The sequence below is a fragment of the Symphalangus syndactylus genome, chromosome 20 (assembly GCF_028878055.3).
Source record: "Symphalangus syndactylus isolate Jambi chromosome 20, NHGRI_mSymSyn1-v2.1_pri, whole genome shotgun sequence".
Lineage (NCBI taxonomy): Eukaryota > Metazoa > Chordata > Mammalia > Primates > Hylobatidae > Symphalangus > Symphalangus syndactylus.
Genome location: NC_072442.2, coordinates 65,337,568 through 65,358,304, shown reverse-complemented (window position 1 = coordinate 65,358,304; position 20,737 = coordinate 65,337,568). Strand labels below are relative to the sequence as shown.

The 20,737-nt window shown below is 48.8% G+C and overlaps 1 pseudogene; it reads left to right on the top strand.

Annotated features, from left to right (window-relative positions):
• The first annotated feature begins 5 nt into the window (after window positions 1-5).
• The window catches only part of LOC134735282 (pre-mRNA-processing-splicing factor 8-like), a 35,231-nt pseudogene continuing 14,499 nt past the window's right edge, over window positions 6-20,737 (top strand).

Below are 20,737 nucleotides of genomic sequence, written 5' to 3'. Positions count from 1 at the left end.
CGCCTATGGGCCCGCCTCCTCGGCGCAGTGTGCAACTCTCATTGGTCGCCTCACTAATCCATCTGAGCATCTCGGCGCCGATTGGATCAACTGCTGAACTCGGGTTGCGCACTTCCCGGCGCTGGGAACGCGGAGCGGACGCAGACTGGGCGCCATTGCGCTACGGGACAAGCGGCCTCCAGTGTGAGGGGCTGTGGGGTGCGTGGCAGGCGTTTAAGGCCGGGCTGCGGGAGGCGTGGTCGGGTCGGGCCGAGTGACCGAAGGGGTTAGGCCGGGCGGGGCTGGATGCACTGCGTGGCGGGACTGCAGGCCGGGGTCCCCGGACGCCTTTCTGCTGCGCTTCTTGTGGGCGCGGGCCTGTGGTTAGTGAATTTTTCTGTCCCGCCGCTCCCCAGATTCTCCGGATATGGCCGGAGTATTTCCTTATCGAGGGCCGGGTAACCCGGTGCCTGGCCCTCTAGCCCCGCTACCGGACTACATGTCAGAGGAGAAGCTGCAGGAGAAAGGTGAGGCGAGGGTGTGGAGCGGCGCGCGGGCCGGAGGCGGGGCGGGTGTGCGCGCGCGCAGGCGGGTGGGGACCCTCCCCGTTTGGGCAACTCCTGAGGTGTCAGCTCCCTTGTTATCCCCGTTTAACTTTTCATCAAGTCGTTTTAAGGCCGTATTATTTGCAAGCGCTGATGCAGCGGGGGTACAGTAGTAATGGAGACAAAATTCCTGTCCTTACGGGGTTTAAATTACAGCGGGAGAGATAGACAGTAACAAAACCTTGAGGCTCTGTAATAAAAATGTCAGGCCGGGCGCCGTGGCTCACACTTGTAATCCCAGCACTTTGGGAGGCCGAGGCGGGCGGATCACCTGAGGTCAGGAGTTCGAGACCAGCCTGGCCAACATAGTGAAACCTCGTCTGTGCGAAAAATACAAAAATGAGTTGTGTGGTGGCGCGTGTCTATAATCCCAGCTACTGGGGAGGCTGAGGCAGGAGAATGGCTTGAACCCGGGAGGCGGAGGTTGCAGTGAGCCGACATCGCACCATTGCACTCCAGCCTGGGAGACAGAGCGAAACGACGTCTCAAAAAAAAAAAAAAAAAAAGTCAGATAGTGATAAATGTGATGGAGGGAAAAATAGAGTAAAATGGTAAGGGAATTGGCAAGGGGTGCTTCTTCCTGCTGGTTGCCTGCTCCTCCTTCACACTCACTGACAGGAGCTTACCTTAGGGCAAGAGGTGAAAAGGATTAGGCTGAGGGTGTGCAGACCTTTAAACTGAGGTGCCTTTGCAGCTCGAAAATGGCAGCAATTGCAGGCCAAGCGCTATGCAGAAAAGCGGAAGTTTGGGTTTGTGGATGCCCAGAAGGAAGACATGCCCCCAGAACATGTCAGGAAGATCATTCGAGACCATGGAGACATGACCAACAGGAAGTTCCGCCATGACAAAAGGGTTTACCTGGGGTAAGGAACATCCTGAAATAAATTCATTTGGAATTTGGCCCTTTTCCCTTCTCCCTGTCCCACAGTCTTGGATTGGTGCTTTGACAGCTCATTTTGGTGGATATAAGAGAAAGAAGAAAACCGGTAGGAGTCTCTGATAATTTCTACATCTTCCACTTATGCGGTCTGTTTCCCCTCTCTTCCCTATCTGGGACTGGTGCTTTAATTTGTCCTGTTGATGGTATTATAAAATGTCCCTGGCCAGGCGCGGTGGCTCACACCTGTAATCCCAGCACTTTGGGAGGTCGAGGTGGGCGGATCACAAGGTCAGGAGATCAAGACCATCCTGGCTAACACGGTGAAACCCCGTCTCTACTAAAAAATACAAAAAATTAGCCGGGCGTGGTGGCGGGCGCCTGTAGTCCCAGCTACTCGGGAGGCTGAGGCAGGAGATCACGCCACTGCACTCTGGCCTGGGCAAAAGTACGAGACTCCGTCTCAAAAAAAAAATAAAAATAAAAATAAGATGTCCCTATGGTTGAGCTGGTTGAAGCCCAGAGTGGGATACTGGGCATAGTGCAGCCTGTCACTCCTCAGGGACCTGAATTCTGTGGTTGGGGTATTTAATTTCAGAGGTTTCCCTACTCCTGTTTTTTCTGTGGCTCTAAACTGGGCGAGTACAGGTACAGATGTCTTAGCAGATTCCTGTTCTATTTGGACACAAAAATGTCTACCATGTAATGAACTGGAAGTTTTGGCTATTTCAAAAAATACTTTGAAAACTGTGCTGGCTGCCGGGGATATAGTAGCGAGCAGAGGGTAACAATCTCCGCCTTTCTGCAGTGTGCAGTCGAGTGGCCTGACAGACATGAGACAAGTGCTGATAGTGAAGTATGGTGAATACTTTATTACGATTTATGAGAAGATGCGGAGGGAATAGGATGTGAGACAGCCGCAAAGCTGTCTCCAGAGGGATAGCCATTGATTTAGAGGAGCTGATACCAGCACTGTGGGATTATGACGTTGAAGAAGAGTGGCGCAAGGTGAAGTTGGAGAGGGAGAGGCAGGGTTTCTGGTTAGGAAGGGCCTGTGGGCTAAGTTTGGGAGTTTGGATTGTAAGGTAGGATTTACTGTGGAACATGAACATGTGGCTTCTCTGCATGGGACAGGTAGCAGAACACCTTGTCATTTCTAATAGCCTTCTCTTTTTCTAATGTGCCAGTGCCCTAAAGTACATGCCCCACGCAGTCCTCAAACTCCTGGAGAACATGCCTATGCCTTGGGAGCAGATTCGGGATGTGCCTGTGCTGTACCACATCACTGGAGCCATTTCCTTCGTCAATGAGATTCCCTGGGTCATTGAACCTGTCTACATCTCCCAGTGGGGGTGAGAAAGGCTGAAATATGGTGGGTGGGTGGTGGTGGTGGTTGGGAGGCAGTGGGTAGAAATGGTTCTGTGACGTTCTTGCCTTCCAGGTCAATGTGGATTATGATGCGCCGAGAAAAAAGAGATAGGAGGCATTTCAAGAGGATGCGTTTTCCCCCTTTTGATGACGAGGAGCCGCCCTTGGACTATGCTGACAACATCCTAGATGTTGAGCCACTGGAGGCCATTCAGCTAGAGCTGGACCCTGAGGAGGACGCCCCTGTGTTGGACTGGTTCTATGACCACCAGCCGTTGAGGGACAGCAGGAAGTGAGTGGTAGATGGAGATACTCCTCCTGGGAGGAGTTCTGGAAACGCAGGAGTCCTGGGAGATCAGTAGGTGGTATGGGTTTGTTTAGCTGCTTACTTGAGGTGGGCCTTTCATTTTTTACCTAGGTATGTAAATGGCTCCACGTACCAACGCTGGCAGTTCACGCTACCTATGATGTCAACTCTCTACCGCCTGGCTAATCAGCTCCTGACAGACTTGGTGGATGACAACTACTTCTACCTGTTTGATTTGAAGGCCTTCTTTACGTCCAAGGCACTCAATATGGCCATTCCTGGAGGCCCCAAATTTGAACCTCTTGTTCGAGACATCAACCTACAGTGAGTTGGAGAGATGAGGGATTTTAGACATTTTGAGTTGAATAAAATGTAATCTTGATTCTTAAAGTCCTGATATAACTTCCAAATTAGTCTTTTTGTGCCAGGTGCAGTGGCTCATGCTGTAATCTGAGCACGTTGGGAAGCTGAGGCAGGAGGATTGCTTGAGCCCAGAAGTTTGAGACCAACCTGGGCAAAATGGCAAAACCCTATCTTTACCAAAAAATTTAGCTGGGTGTGGTGACACTCGCAGCTTCCTGTAGTCTCAGTTACTTGGGAAGCTGAGCTGTGGGAGGATTGTTTGAGCCCAGGAGGTCACAGCTGCAGTGAACAATGATCATGTCGTTGGATTCCAGCTTGGGTGATAGAGTGAGACCCTGTCTCAAAAAAAAAAAAAAAAAAAAAAAAAAAAAAAAAAAAAAAATCTGCTTATTCTTGATGTTGTACCCTAGGGATGAAGACTGGAATGAATTCAACGATATTAACAAGATTATCATCCGGCAGCCTATCCGCACTGAATAGAAGATTGCTTTTCCTTACTTGTACAACAATCTTCCACACCATGTCCACCTCACCTGGTAAGAGACCTGGAACACAACATTTGGAAAGGAGAAGGCTGCTGTTTAGGTTGGGCCAGGGCCGGAGAACTTTGGCTGACTCTTCCTTTCATTTTAGGTACCATACTCCCAATGTTGTATTCATCAAAACTGAGGATCCTGATTTGCCAGCTTTCTACTTTGACCCTTTGATCAACCCAATCTCCCATAGGCACTCGGTCAAGGTGAGGAAGGGAAGGGACACTTTCCCTCAGCTCTTCCAGGAGAAATACCTGAGGCTGGCTGACGTTACTAAACACTCAGGTGGAGGGAGACGTGTTTTCCGTCTTGCTAAGTGTTCCCCTTGAGCTATAAGCGAATATGAGAATTCAGCATTTGCCTTAAAACATGTCATTGGTATAATCCTGGTTTCCGTGATTCTCTTTTTGGACTTTATGGTTCTCTTCTTGGGTGCTCTAGATAATCTGTCCTGGTCTGTCTCTATTGTGTTTGTTTGTTTTAGTCTTTATATTGAGATGTAGTTAACATACCATACAAGTTACCCATTTAAAGTGTGTAATTTGATGGTTTTTAGCTTATTCTCAGAGTTGTCCCAACTGTCACGACATGCAATTTGAGAATATTTTTATTTTTTTTATTTTTTATTTTTTGAGATGGAGTCTTGCCCAGGCTGGAGTGTAGTGGCATGATCTCGGCTCACTGCAAGCTCCGCCTCCCGGGTTCACGCCATTCTCCTGCCTCAGCCTCCCACGTAGCTGGGACTACAGGCGCCCGCCATCACGCCCGGCTAATTTTTTGTATTTTTAGTAGAGACGGGGTTTCACCATGTTAGCCAGGATGGTCTCGATCTCCTGACCTCGTGATCCGCCCGCTTCGGCCTGCCAAAGTGCTGGGATTACAGGCTTGAGCCACCGCGCCTGGCCGAGAATATTTTTATTACTTGAGAAAGAAACTCTTAGCAGTTACTGGCCATTTCTCCCCAACTTCTTTACGCAACCACCAATCTACTTTCTGTCTATAGATTTGACTATTCTACACATTTCATATAATAGAATGAAATAGAATCGTACACTATGTAGTCTTCAGTGACTGGCTTCTTAAGCTTACCATAATGTTTCTGATGCTCATCTGTGTTCCGTTGTGTCCAGGCCCAGTGTTTGGAGCTTGAGTGGGAGATGATTGCAATGTTGACCTCCTGTGATGTTGGGGCTCCGTTGGGAGGCTTTCTGGTGGTGGCCAGTTGAGGTGTGAGAAGTGACTCTTGCTTTCCTGGTGGCCCTGTCTTGTTCTTTGCTGTCTTTGGTTTCCTTTGCGCTGGCACTTCAGGGCTGCTTTTGTCAGACAGCCCAGTTTCCATGGCAGATACAGGCTTTGTGCTTGGCCCCAGAGAATTTCCCTCCTCTTCAGTCTGTGCCTAGTTCATCAGGAGCTAAACCCTTAGAGGGATTCCTTTTTCAGAGTCAGGAACCATTGCCGGATGATGATGAGGAATTTGAGCTCCCGGAGTTTGTGGAGCCCTTCCTGAAGGACACACCCCTCTATACAGACAATACAGCCAATGGCATTGCCCTGCTCTGGGCCCCGCGGCCCTTCAACCTACGCTCTGGTCGCACCCGTCGGGCCCTGGACATACCCCTTGTCAAGAACTGGTAAGGTTTTCCCTGTGGCAGGGGGAATGATAGTGGATGTATAGGAGAAAAGACTCCAACTAGGTGGGCATGTAGCCTTTTTTTTTTTTTTTTTTTTTTGAGACGGAGTCTTGCTCTGTTGCCCAGGCTGGAGTGCAGTGGCGCAATCTCGGCTCACTGCAAGCTCCGCCTCCTGGGTTCACGCCATTCTCCTGCCTCAGCCTCTCCGAGTAGCTGGGACTACAGGCGCCTGCCACCACGCCCGGCTAATTTTTTTGTATTTTTTTTTTAGTAGAGACAGGGTTTCACCGTGGTCTCGATCTCCTGACCTCGTGATCCGCCTGCCTCGGCCTCCCACAGTGCTGGGATTACAAGCGTGAGCCACCGCGCCCAGCCAGCCTTTTTTTTTTTAATTCTTTTTTTTTTTTTTTTCCCATAAAAATGGTAGACAACCCAAGGCTTGCAGCCTTTAGCAGAGTGGCTGGAAGAAGAGATGGCCAAACTCTGGTGGGCTTAGTTTTGTAGGTATCGGGAGCATTGTCCTGCCGGGCAGCCTGTGAAAGTGAGGGTCTCCTACCAGAAGCTGCTTAAGTACTATGTGCTGAATGCCCTGAAGCATCGGCCCCCTAAGGCTCAAAAGAAGAGGTAAGGTGCCCCAGGGCCCCTGCGCAGACTTCTGTTCCAGAGATATCAGTAGGCTGACTCTTACTCTCCATGTTCCCACCTCAGGTATCTGTTCCGCTCCTTCAAAGCCACCAAATTCTTTCAGTCCACAAAGCTGGACTGGGTGGAGGTTGGGCTCCAGGTTTGCCGCCAGGGCTACAACATGCTCAACCTTCTCATTCACCGCAAAAACCTCAACTACCTGCACCTGGACTACAACTTCAACCTCAAGCCTGTGAAAACGCTCACCACCAAGGTGCCTGCATTGGACCCTAGGGGCCTCCTGGGCTTCAGGGACGGACAGCTGTTTTGCTCTGGCTACTGATGAAGGCATACATCCAGTTGGGTCCATTGCTCATTCATGTTCTTTCTGTTTTTTGCGTCTTCTCCGTCTTCTCCAGGAAAGAAAGAAATCTCGTTTTGGGAATGCTTTCCACCTGTGTCGGGAAGTTCTGCGTTTGACTAAGCTGGTGGTGGATAGTCACGTGCAGTATCGGCTGGGCAATGTGGATGCCTTCCAGGTGAGGTTAGGTATTCCCAACCCCTGCCTGGGTGAGGAGGCTGGAGGAAGCCTGTGCTGGCCGTGGAGCTGGTTTAAGCTCCAGGTCTGATGGGGCAATTGTATTGCAGCTGGCAGATGGATTACAGTATATATTTGCCCATGTGGGGCAGTTGACGGGCATGTATCGATACAAATACAAGCTGATGCGACAGATTCGCATGTGCAAGGACCTGAAGCATCTCATCTATTATCGTTTCAACACGGTGAGACCCTGACTTTACTGACTTTCTTTTTTTTGAGACAGAGTCTTACTCTTGTCTCTCAGGCGGGAGTGCAATGGCACGATCTCGGCTCACTGCAACCTCTGCCTCCTGAGTTCAAGCAATTCTCCTGCCTCAGCCTCCCGAGTAGCTGGGATTACAGGTGTCCACCACCACGCTTGGCTATTTTTTTTTTTTTTTTTGAGACTGAGTCTTGCTCTGTTGCCGCAGCTGGAGTGCAGTGGCACAATCTTGGCTCACCACAGCCTCCGCCTCCCGGGTTGAAGTGATTCTCCTGCTTCAGCCTCCCAAGTAGCTGAGACTACAGGCGCGCACCACCATGCCTGGCTAGTTTTTGAATTTTTAGTAGAGACGGGGTTTCACTGTATTGGCCAGGCTGGTCTTGAACTCCTGACCTCAGGTGATCCACACTCCTCGGCCTCCCAAAGTACTGGGATTACCAGTGTGAGCCACTGTGCCCAGCCTCACTGGACTTAACTTTCTCAGATCTTTTTTCATTTATACATTTAGACAGGGCTCTTTCCAGGGACCTATTTGGAGAGCAGCTATGAGCGTGTCCTTACTGCTCCTTTAAATTCACATGGGCAATCTTAGTTCCTGGTTTTTGCCTTAAGGTTTCTCATTTACCCTTTTGTTTTAGATGTTGAGGTCCCAGAGTTTTTTTTTCTTTTTACCCCTCTACTGCCATGTATATGTTCATCTATGTGTATATTATACATATATGCCCCATCTCTGCCCAGGTTTTTATTGTTGTTAAAATGCATTGCTAACTTGTGTTCTTAACTTCTGCTTGGGATCATAGGGCCCTGTAGGGAAGGGTCCTGGCTGTGGCTTCTGGGCTGCCGGTTGGCGAGTCTGGCTGTTTTTCATGCGTGGCATTACCCCTTTGTTGGAACGATGGCTGGGCAACCTCCTGGCCCGGCAGTTTGAAGGTGAGTGGTTTTCTCTGTATCCAGCTCCTCCTGTTATTGCTTCAAAGGTACCTGCCCGTTTGGGTCTGTTCCCTGCTCTTGTATGAGCACTCTTCCTACTAGATTGCCTTTAGGTCCAGTTCTCAAATGAGTCTGACCTAGTATTCTATTTCTTGGGCTTCCTTCTGGGGCCTTGAGAGGCAGTCATGCATTTGCAGGAGTGGAAATTCTTCAGAAGCATAGTTGTGAATGTTTAAGGTAGCGGGTCTTTTTGCGTATGCTGGGCACAGGGACGCTTTGTTAATACCTAATTTTATTAATAACCATAATGAGTGAGGAGCATGAAGGTAGAGACCCTTACTGAAAGCAAGGAATCTTCCTTGTAATCCTCTTGGGACGCTCTACTTCCAGGTCGACACTCAAAGGGGGTGGCAAAGACAGTAACAAAGCAGCGAGTGGAGTCACATTTTGACCTTGAGCTGCGGGCAGCTGTGATGCATGATATTCTGGACATGATGCCTGAGGGGATCAAACAGAACAAGGCCCGGACAATCCTGCAGCACCTCAGTGAAGCCTGGCGCTGCTGGAAAGCCAACATTCCTTGGAAGGTGGGTGTCTCTTTATTTCCTCGGAGGTGTAAACATCCGTCTTTAGGTTAGGATTACCACTTCGGGAATCATTAGGGGGCTATCTGGCTCCCATCTCTTTTCTTTTCCCTTTGAGAGAGGGGGCTCACCATGTTGCTTAGGCTGGCCTCAAGCTCCTGAGCTCAAGCGATCCTCCTTAGCCTGAGTAGCCGGGACTACAGGTGTGCGCCACAGTACCTGGCTTGATCCTGGCTTGATTGTGCTTTTTGGACTTTTAGGTCCCTGGGCTGCCGACGCCCATAGAGAATATGATCCTTCGATATGTGAAGGCCAAGGCTGACTGGTGGACCAACACTGCCCACTACAACCGAGAACGGATCCGCCGAGGGGCCACCGTGGACAAGACTGTTTGTAAAAAGAATCTGGGCCGCCTCACCCGGCTCTATCTGAAGGCAGAACAGGAGCGGCAGCACAACTACCTGAAGGTTGGGCAGAGTAGGCTGGGCTGGGTGTGAGTGGTGGAGTGGGCAGGAGGGAGGACTGTAGAGTTGTGACTGAACCTTGTTTTGGGGGGATCAGGCTGTAGCAGGAGGCTAATTTCATGTCCACCTTGCAGGACGGGCCTTACATCACAGCGGAGGAAGCAGTGGCAGTATATACCACCACAGTGCATTGGTTGGAAAGCCGCAGGTTCTCACCCATCCCATTCCCCCCACTCTCCTATAAGCATGACACCAAGTTGCTCATCTTGGCATTGGAGCGGCTCAAGGAAGCTTATAGGTGAGTAGTAGGGTAGATAGGTTCCTGCTGGGAAGGTGACAGCAGGGAATGGCATCATCCTCAGAGTCCAAAGAAAGAAGGTGTAGCCCCAGTCTTTTCTGGTTTTACTTCCTCCTAGTTTTCCCATTCACCCTTCCCATTGCTTTTATCAGTGTGAAGTCTCGATTGAACCAGTCTCAGAGGGAGGAGCTAGGTCTGATCGAGCAGGCCTATGATAACCCCCACGAGGCGCTGTCTCGCATCAAGCGTCACCTCCTCACACAGAGAGCCTTCAAAGAGGTGAGTGAGGCCTCCCAAGTTTTCTTTTTGGTGCTACCAAAGGTAGCAGTTGCCTCAGGTGATTGGTGGATTGGTGTGAACCAGCCTCCTTGTCCCACAGGTGGGCATTGAGTTCATGGATCTCTATAGTCACCTCGTTCCAGTATATGACGTTGAGCCCCTGGAGAAAATAACTGATGCCTACCTGGACCAGTACCTGTGGTATGAAGCCGACAAGCGCCGCCTGTTCCCACCCTGGATTAAGCCTGCTGACACAGAACCACCTCCGCTGCTTGTTTACAAGTGGTGTCAAGGTAGAACTTTCCTGAGATTGCCCTGTGAGGAACGGGGGAGGAATTTAGTTCTACGTTGAAATTCTCATCTGGGCAGCATGATTGGTTTACTCTCTTGATGCGTGGTAATAAAGGGAAGTAGTGTTCATGTTAAACTGAGGACAAGCTCATAGTTAAAGCAATCCAGATGAATACATGGACTCTTAGTGGGATTGGTTATGGAAGGTAATGATAGTTACTGTGGGGCTAGTCTTGAAAGAGGATTTCTAACCTGCTGGAGACCTGCCTTGCTACTCCTCAGGCATCAATAACCTGCAGGACGTGTGGGAGACAAGTGAAGGCGAGTGCAATGTCATGCTAGAATCCCGCTTTGAGAAGATGTATGAGAAGATCGACTTGACCCTGCTCAATAGGCTGCTGCGCCTCATCGTGGACCACAACATAGCCGACTACATGACAGCCAAGAACAATGTCGTCATCAACTATAAGGTGTGTCTCAGGCACAGTAGCACGGAATTGTGTGTGGAGTGGTTGTCTGGCTCACTGACTCAGAATTTGCTGAGGAGGAGGCTGGGTGCAGTGGCTCACGCCTGTAATCCCAGCACTTTGGGAGGCTGAGGCGGGCGGATCACGAGGTCAGGAGTTGGAGACCAGTCTGGCCAACATGGTGAAACCCCGTCTCTACTTAAAAAAATACAAAAATTAGTTGGGTGTGGTGGTGGGTGCCTGTAATCCCAGCTACTCGGGAGGCTGAGGCTGGAGAAGGGCGTGAACCTGGGAGGCGGAGCTTGCAGTGAGCCGAGATTGCGCCACCGCACTCCAGCCTGGGCAACAGAGCGAGACTCCGTCTCAAAAAAAAATTAAAATTAAATAAAATGTAATGAAGCCTGGGGAGGGTGGGGGTAGGATGGGGTGGGGTCTTCATCTGTGGAGCTGGAGGACTCGTGGGTGTCCCAAATCTCAGTGTATTGGGGCCTCAGCAATGTACCTGGTCTGGTGTAGGTTCACAGCAGATGAGGCTCGGGACCTGATTCAACGTTACTTGACAGAGCACCCTGACCCCAACAATGAAAACATCGTTGGCTATAATAACAAGAAGTGCTGGCCCCGAGATGCCCGCATGCGCCTCATGAAACATGATGTTAACTTGTGAGTCTAGGTTGGGGCTGTGTGAGCTGGAAGGACATAGGCTAAGGGCCCAGAGCGGGCATACCTGAGGCTGTGTCCTGGATGGGAGAGGCGTGGCTGTGTCAGGATATCATCAGTTGGCCTTTGAAGGGAAGTTCCTTCCAAGAAACTGATGTGACCATATGTTCTCTGTGGGCAGAGGCCGGGCAGTATTCTGGGACATCAAGAACCGCTTGCCACGGTCAGTGACTACAGTTCAGTGGGAGAACAGCTTCGTGTCTGTGTACAGTAAGGACAACCCCAACCTGCTGTTCAACATGTGTGGCTTCGAGTGCCGCATCCTGCCTAAGTGCCGCACCAGCTATGAGGAGTTCACCCACAAGGACGGGGTCTGGAACCTGCAGAATGAGGTACAGCCTGGGAGGGGCTGAGAGGGACATGAGCGCGCCTGTACTTCCTGGGTCAGTCACCGGAGCCTTGTTGGGTTGAAAGGCTGAGTGGTGGGCACAGTTGGCTCTTGCTTCTGTGGGAGTTCCTCAGACAAGTTCACCTTGACTTTGTGGTTTAGGTTACTAAGGAGCGCACAGCTCAGTGTTTCCTGCGTGTGGATGATGAGTCAATGCAGCGCTTCCACAACCGTGTGCGTCAAATTCTCATGGCCTCTGGCTCCACCACCTTCACCAAGGTACAAGGCCATCATCCCCAGCTTCCCTCTTGTCCTCTGCTCATTTCACATCCCTTTCACTTCTTCCCCTGCTGGCTTCTTCCTTCTCCTCTTTGCTTAGTGTGCCAGTTTCCATGCTCTGTGCAATAGCGGCTTATAGTATGTCAGGTCGCTTCATAGTTATTTTCTGAGCATTCCCTGTAGAAATTCTGTAGTCTCCTTCTTGTGGAGTTGTGATGATTCTAAATTAAGGCAGGAGTAAAAGTTGGATTTATTATTTTGAACAGAAAAGCATTATTTTTGCATTTTCTCAGGGGCTTATCTAAGTCATGTTAACCAGTGGCATAGAGAACCTGTGAAAAAGCAGCACTCATAAGGCATCTCAGGGTTCATTTCTCCTTCACTTACCTTCAGAGGCCCAGCTGAAGGCAACTGGAATTGAGAAAGAAAAATCTGAGGAATTTTCAGCTACATAAGTTTTCACAAAATTTAAAAAGTTACCTTGGCCGGGCACAGTGGCTCATGCCTGTAATCCCAGCACTTTGGGAGGCCGAGGCTGGTGGATCACCTGAGGTCAAGAGTTTGAGACTAGCCTGGCCAATGTGGTTCTGAAACCTCGTCTCTGCTAAAAATACAAAAATTAGCCGGGCCTGGTGGCAGGCGCCTGTAATCCCAGGTACTTGGGAGGCTGAGGCAGAATTGCTTGAACCTGGGAGGCGGAGGTTGCTGTGAGTCGAGATCGTACCATTGCACTCTAGCCTGGGCGACAGAGCAAAAACTCTGTCTCAAAAAAAAAAAAAAAAAAAGTTACCTTCCTCTGGTTTCCATTAGAGTAACTCTTAGCTATAACATTTTTCTTGCATTCCGACCTTCATATCTCCAAATGTGTGGCATTTGCATGAGCAGAATGTTTTCTGTTTTTTAGTTAAGTCTGTTAAGGATACGTTCTATTGTGTTTTAGAACTGTTGCATTACGGTTGAGTTTCCTTTATCCGAAATTCTTGGGACGAGAAATGTTTTGGATTTCAGATTTTCTTTTTTAATATTTTCATTATTTTTATTAGAGACAGGGTCTCACTGTCACTTAGGCTGGAGTGCAGTGGCACTATCATAGCTCACTGCAGCTCAAGTGATCCTCACACCTCAGCCACCTGAGTATCTGGGACCACAGGTGCATATGCCACCATGCCTGGCTAATTTTTAATTTTTTTTTCTTTTTTTTTTTTTTTGAGGCGGAGTCTTGCTCTGTTGCCCAGGCTGGAGTGCAGTGGCGCAATTTCGGCTCACTGCAAGCTCCACCACCCAGGTTCACGCCATTCTCCTGCCTCAGCCTCCCGAGTAGCTGGGACTACAGGCGCCCACCACCACGCCCTGCTAATTTTTTGTATTTTTAGTAGAGACGGGGTTTCACCATGTTAGCCAGGATGGTCTTGAACTCCTGACCTTGTGATCCGCCTGTCTCAGCCTCCCAAAGTGCTGGGATTACAGGCGTGAGCCACCGCGCCTGGCCTAATTTTTAAATTTTTTGTAAAGCTGGGATCTCACTCTCTTGTCCAGGCTGGTCTCAGACTCTCTGGGTTCAAGCAGTCCTCCTGCCTTAGCCTCTCATAGTGCTGGATTATAGGTGTGAGCCACCGTGCCCTGCCTTGAAATATTTTCATTATACTTATAGGTTCAGGATACCCAATCCAAAATTTGAAATGCCCCAATGAGCATTTCCTTTGAGCATCATGTTGGTGCTCAGAACGTTGGGACTCAAGAAAGTTTCAGCTTTTTTTTTTTTTTTTTTTTTTTTTTTTGAGACGGAGTCTCACTCTGTTGCCCAGGCTGGAGTGCAGTGGCGCAATCTCGGCTCACTGCAAGCTCCACCTCCCGGGTTCACGCCCTTCTCCTGCCTCAGCCTCTCCAAGTAGCTGGGACTACAGGCGCCTGCCACTACGCCCGGCTAATTTTTTGTATTTTTAGTAGAGACGGGGTTTCACCGTGGTCTCGATCTCCTGACCTCGTGATCCGCCCGCCTCGGCCTCCCAAAGTGCTGGGATTACAAGTGTGAGCCACCGCGCCCGGCCAAGTTTCGGCTTTTTGAGCATTTTGGGTTTTAGATTAACCTGTATCTGGGAATCTGAGAGCACTAGAGTTAGTGATTGCTCTAGCCCAGTCTGGAAGTGGAAGAGGAAAGGATTCCTGAAAGAAGTAGCATGTGATGAGGCAGGTGAGGGAGAGCATTCCTTTAGGCAGAAGTGTGGCGATGTAACTAGCTTGGTGTACATGGGACCATGGAAAGTTCAAGGTTTGCTGGAGTAAATTATGGAATTGGGAATGTTAAGAGATGAGGCTGGATAAATAGTGGAGAGCCATATCATGGACATGGAGGGCATCACACACCTTAGGAAGAATTATGTAAGGGTCTTAAGCACAGAGTGACTTTGTTAGATTTGTTTTTCTTCTTTTTTTTTTTTTTTTTTTTTTTTTTAACTTCCCACACTACAGATGTAGACTTTGTCAAATTTCTGTGTTAGATGATTCACTCTTGCAGCTGTGAGAAGGATGTACCTGAAAGGATAGGTCGGGAGACCAGGTTTGGGGACCACTGAAGAAGTCCAGATAAAAACGATGAGAGCAGGCCGGGTGTGGGGGCTCACGCCTGTAATCTCAGCACGTTGGGAGGCCCAGGCAGGTGGATCACCTGAGGTCAGGAGTTTGAGACCAGCCTGACCAACATGGGGAAACCCCATCTCTACTTAAAATATGAAAATTAGTCGGGCGTGGTGGCGCACACCTGTAATCCCAGCTACACAGGTGGCTGAGGCAGGAGAATCGCTTGAACCCAGGAGGCAGAGGTTGCAGTGAGCCGAGATTCCACCAATGCACTCCAGTCTGGCAGCAGGGTGAGACTCTGTCTCCAAAAAAATACATAAATCAGTAAAAATGATGAGAGCACTGAAAGTAGAGGTAGGAAGAGGGGAACAGATTTGATAAGAAGTTAGCCGATAAAATCAGCAGAACTTTGTGGTCCTGGGATGCTCAAAGAAAAGTCAAAAATGATGTGCAGGCCGGGTGCGGTGGCTCACGCCTGTAATCCCAGCACTTTGGGAGGCCAAGGCGGGTGGATCACAAGGTCAGGAGATCGAGACCATCCTGGCTAACATGGTGAAACCCCGTCTCTACTAAATATACAAAAAATTAGCTGGGCGTAGTGGCGGGCGCCTATATTCCCAGCTACCCGGGAGGCTGAGGCAGGAGAATGGCGTGGACCCAGGGGGTGGAGCTTGCAGTGAGCCGAGATCACGTCACTGCACTCCAGCCTTGGGCAACAGAGCGAGACTCCGTCTCAAAAAAAAAAAAAAAGATGTGCAGATTTTGGCGTGGGTGACTAGGTGGATGTTAGTGCCACCAACTGGAAGACTACATGAACAAGAGCAGGTTTAGGACGGAAGATAAAGAAATCTAGTTTAGGATATATAAAGTTTGAAATTCCTGAGAACATTCAGGTGGAGATTTCCCCAGGTATTTATTTATACCATATTTCTTCAGTTCCAAGATACATATTTAAGTACATATATACACATGCGTAGATTCCCGATTCCTTCTGCTCCCTTAGTGGTGCCTCTGTAATTGATGATCTGTTAGATTCGATTTAAAAAGTATGAGTGTGACATTCAAGGAAGAGAAATGAAACTAGAAAGGTAAGAGCAGTCAGGGATAACTTAGAGGTTCTTAGGTGAGTGCCAATCTGAAGAAGCATGGAGAACAGGTCTGGATTAAAGATGTAGATTTAGGAGCCTGTCCACAAAAGGTCAAGAGCTCAAGAATGAGTGACATCACCCAGGGACAATGTAGAGAGAGAAGAGGAGAGGGACGAATTTGGAACTGTGGGGAATACCAAGATTAAGTGTGGCCAGAACCTGTGGGAGAGTGCTGGGTCTTGGAACCAAGGCTTTCAGGAACACGTGTCCAGAATTGGGGTGGATGCTTAGCGGTGTCAGTTGCCTAAGAGCATTTCGGTTAGATAAGGACTGAAAAGTATCCATTGGATTTGGCAGTTAGGACGTCATTGGTGACCTTAGCAGGAGCTGTTACAGAAATAGTAGGGGTGGAAGCCAGATGGCAGTGAGTGAGGCTTCATGGGAAGTAAGTGAGTGGAGACAGGAAGGACAATCTGTTTGCCAGTTGAAGAGAAGGAAGGACATCAGATGCCACCTAGAGGGAGCTGTAAGTCAGTGCAGGTGTTTTTGAATGACAGTGACTCGAGTATATTTTAATTAAGGAGCCCAGTAGCAGTTCAGTGTACAATAGAAAAGTGTGGAATTGGCCGGACGCAGTGGCTCACGCCTGTAATCCCAGCACTTTGGGATGCCAAGGTGGGCAAATCACCAAGTCAGGAGTTCGAGACCAGCCTGGCCAACATAGTGAAAGCCCGTCTCTACTAAAAATGAAAAAATTAGCCAGGCGCGGTGGCGGGTGTCTGTAATCTCAGCTACTCGGGAGGCTGAGGCAGGAGAATTGCTTGAACCCGGGAGGTGGAGGTTGCAGTGAGCCGAGATCGTGCCACTTCACTCCAGCCTCGGTGACAGAGCAAGACTCCATCTCAAAGAAAAGAAAAGTAGGTAATTGATGAGCAGAGGTGCAGAGGGTCTCACTAGGGATAGAATAAAGAGCAAGCAGAGGAAAAATCCTTTGACCCTAACAGGAAAGAGGTCTGGAAAGATGTGGATATAGATGAGGTTAGTGGGAAGCTATAACAGGATTTTGAGATTTTCAGCTTTGCTTGGGCTGGAGTTAGGGGAAAGAGTTGTACGTAGTGAATTTGATGGTATTAGGGTATGATGATGATTGCTGAAGAAAGTGAGAGGGATTGGAAGGTGTGTTGAGAGCTCAGGTGGGTTTTGGGAAGACAACTCTGAGCATTTATTTTTCCCAGAATCACCCAACTACTCAGTGACAGGGATGGAGAAGGTGGATAGATTACACTGGTGATTAAGGAATTGAGCTCTGTTAGAAGACAGTTGTGGAGTGGTAAGGGATTGGATGCAAGGGAATCAAGAGTGCTGGACCCAGCCGGGCGCGGTGGTTCATACCTGTAATCCCAGCACTTTGGGAGGCCGAGGCGGGTGGATCACGAGTTCAGGAGATCGAGACCATCCTGGCTAACACGGTGAAACCCCATCTCTACTAAAAATACAAAAAATTAGCCAGGCGTGGTGGCGGACGCCTGTGGTCCCAGCTACTCGGGAGGCTGAGGCTGGAGAATGGCAGGAACCTGGGAGGCAGAGCTTGCAGTGAACCGAGATTGCAACACTGCATTCCAGCCTGGGTGACAGAGCGAGATTCTGTCTCAAAAAAAAAAAAAGAATGCTGGACCCCATTGAGATCCTGGAAGAGGGGAGAGAAGAGAGAGCAGAAGAGGCCATTGGCCTGGGAAAGAATTGTAGGCATCAGGGAACTGGATATAAGAAGTTAGAGGCTGAGGAGTGGAGGAGTGTCTGAGAGGGTTAGGATGCAGTTGACTCTACTGGTTAGAAGCACAGGCTCTGGAGTCAGATGGGGTTCACATCATACCTTTGTCATATTACTAGTTGGGATCTTGGGAAAATTGCCCATGCTGGGCCTCAATTCCCTCATCTGTAAAATAGGGATACTGATATGATCTAGCTCAGACGGCTTTTGTGAGAATTAAATGAAACGGGGTATTTAGTAAGCCATATTACTTGATAAATTGCTTGATAAAGCTGGGCACGGTGGCTTATGCCTGCAATCCCAGCACTTTTGGAAGCCGAGGTGGGAGGACTACTTGAGCCCAGGAATTCGAGACCAACTTAGGCAACATAGCAAGATCCTGTTTATATTTAAAAATAAATAAATAGGCCGGGTGCGGTGGCTCATGCCTGTAATCACAGCACTTTGGGAGGCCGAGGTAGGTGGATCACGAGGTCAGGAGTTCAAGACCAGCCTGGCCAATATGGTGAAATCCCATCTCTACTAAAAATACAAAAATTAACCAGGCGTGGTGGTGCATGTCTGTAGTCCCAGCTACTCTGGAGGCTGAAGCAGGAGAATCACTTGAGCCCCGGAGGTGGAGGTTGCAGTGAGCTGAGATTGCGCCACTGCACTCCAGCCTGGGTGACAAAGTGAGACTCCATCTCAAAAAAAAAACAAAAAAAAGCTGTGTCATGGGCAAGTTCTATAACTTGTTTTTTTATGAAGACATAAGAGGTATAATATATTTAAATTTCTTAACCATGTTACCTAGTACATGTAGACCTGAGTAAATATTATTTTCCTTCCTGCCTCCCCTTATCTCCCAGGAATTTCTGCTATTTAGTAAAGGAACACTGGGCTCCTCAGGAATTTATGCTTCCTCCCCTTCAGGGATAGAGCACTGTTAACTACGACAGAAATACTGTGTTCCGTTACACACATCAGCCATTCCAAGTGCAGTCAGAGAATTTACTAAACCTAATGGGAATTGTCCACTTGCCTTTACCCCAATATCTAGCTCATCGTGGCCCCTGGCTCTCGTTTTTTTTTTTTTTTTTTTTTTTTGAGACGGAGTCTAGCTCTGTTGCCCAGGCTGGAGTGCAGTGGCACAATTTCAGCTCACTGCAACCTCCGCCTCCCGGGTTTAAGTAATTCTCCTGCCTCAGCCTCCTCAGTAGCTGGGATTACAGGTGCCTGACACCATGCCCGGCTAATTTTTGTACTCCTGACCCCATGATCCGCCTGCCTCGGCCTCGCAAAGTGCTATGATTACAGGCATAAGCCACCACACCCAGCCCCCCTCCTTTCTGTAGATCTGCCTGGTTGTCCCATCCTGTGGACATGCGAGATGCTCAGTCTAGCTTTCATAGTAGGGTTTGAGCTGTTATCTCACCTGCAGTCTTTTCTCCTTGCTCGTCTGAATACTATTTGCTCAAGGCAGGTTACTATCGTAACTCCAGCCAACGCACTCTTTCACCTCAATCATTGTTCAGAAGACATTTTTTGCCTTAAAGTCTTGACTATATCATTTGGTATTTTGTGGTTTGCTATCTTGTCTTATTGAGCTTTTCAAAGAAACAGCTTTGGTTTCATTAATTTTTATGGTTTTTCTCTTTTTTGTTGCGTTGATTTTTTTTTTCTTTTTGAGATGGGGTCTCTGTGACCCAGGTTGGTGTGCAGTGTCGCAATCTCAGCTCACTGTAACCTCTGCCTCCCAGGCTCAGGAGACCCTCCCACCTTAGCCTCCCAAGTAGCTGGGACCACAGGCACATGCCACCATGCCTGGCTGATTTTTCTTTGTAGTTTGGATACAGACAGTTTCGCCATGTTGCCCAGGCTGGTCTTGAATTCCTGAGCTCAGGTAATCCACCCCCTGGGCTCCCAAAGTGCTGGGACTGTAGGTGTGAGCCACCACACCTGGCCTTGTTGCATTGATTTCTTCTCTTATCATAGCCATCCCTTTGCTAGTTTGTTAAGGTAAAAGGTTAGATTATCAATTTTAGACCTTTCTCTTTTTTTTTTTTTTTTTTTTTTTGAGACGGAGTCTCGCCCTGTCACTCAGGTTGAAGTACAGTGGCGCGATCTCTGCTCACTGCAAGCTCCATCTCCCGGGTTCATGCCATTCTTCTGCCTCAGCTCCCGAGTAGCTGGGACTACAGGTGCCCGCCACCACACCCGGCTAATTTTTTTTTTTTTTGTATTTTTACTAGAGACACGGTTTCACCGTGTTTGCCAGGATGGTCTCGATCTCCTGATCACCTCCTGATCCGTTCACCTTGGCCTCCCAAAGTGTTGGGATTACAGGTGTGAGCCGCCGTGCCGGCCTAGACCTTTTTCTTTTTCTTTTTTTTTTTTTTTTTTTTTTTTGAGATGGAGTCTCACTCTCTCGCCCAGGCTGGAGTGCAGTGGCGCAATCTCGGCGCACTGCAACCTCCGCCCTCTGAGTTCAAGCGATTCTCCTGCCTCAGCCTCCTGAGTAGCTAGGATTACAGGTGCCTGCCACTGCACCCGACTAATTTTTTTTTGTATTTTTAGTAGAGACAGGGTTTCACCATCTTGGCCAGGCTGATCTTGAACTCTTGACCTCGTGATCCACCTGCCTCGGCCTCCCAAAGTGCTGGGATTACAGGCATGAGCCACCGTGCCCGGCTGACCTTTCTCTTTTTTTTTTTTTTTTTTTTTTTTTGAGACAGAGTCTTGCTCTGTCGCCCAGGCTGGAGTACAGTGGCGCGATCTCGGCTCACTGCAACCTCTGCCTCCTGGGTTCATGTCATTCTCCTGCCTCAGCCTCCTGAGTAGCTGGGAGTACAGGCACCCGCCACCACGCCCAGCTAAATTTTGTATTTGTAGTAGAAACGGGGTTTCACCGTGTTAGCCGAGATGGTCTCGATCTCCTGACCTCGTGATCCACCCGCCTCAGCCTCCCAGAGTGCTGGGATTACAGGTGTGAGCCACCATGCCTGGCCAACCTTTCTCTTTTTCTAATAGAATTATTCACTTCTGTAAATTTTCCTCTCAGCATTGCTTTAGCTGCATTCCTCCCCTTTTTTTTTTTTTTTTTTGAGGTGGAGTCTCACATTGTCACCCTGGCTAGAGTGCAGTGGCAGGATCTTGGCTCACTGCAACCTCCACCTACCCTGTTCAAGCGATTCTCCTGCCTCAGCCTCCCAAGTAGCTGGGATTACAGGTGTCTGCCACCACACCCAGCTAATTTTTTTTTGTATTTTTAGTAGAGACAGGGTTTCACCATGTTGGCCAGGCTGGTCTTGAACTCCTGACCTCGTGATTTACCCGCCTTGGCTTCCCAAAGTGCTGGGATTACAGATATGAGCCATCGTGCCCGGCCCCATTCCTCACATTTTAATATGTTGTGTTTTCATTTTTATTTAGTTAAAAGTATATTCTAATTTCCCTTATGAGTTCATATTCCACCTTAGGTTGTTTCAAACTATGCTGTTTACATATTTGGGGGTTTCCCTTATTAGTTTCTACTTTGATTCCATTATGATTAGGAAAGATGTTCTATGTGATATCTTAGTTTTAAAAAATG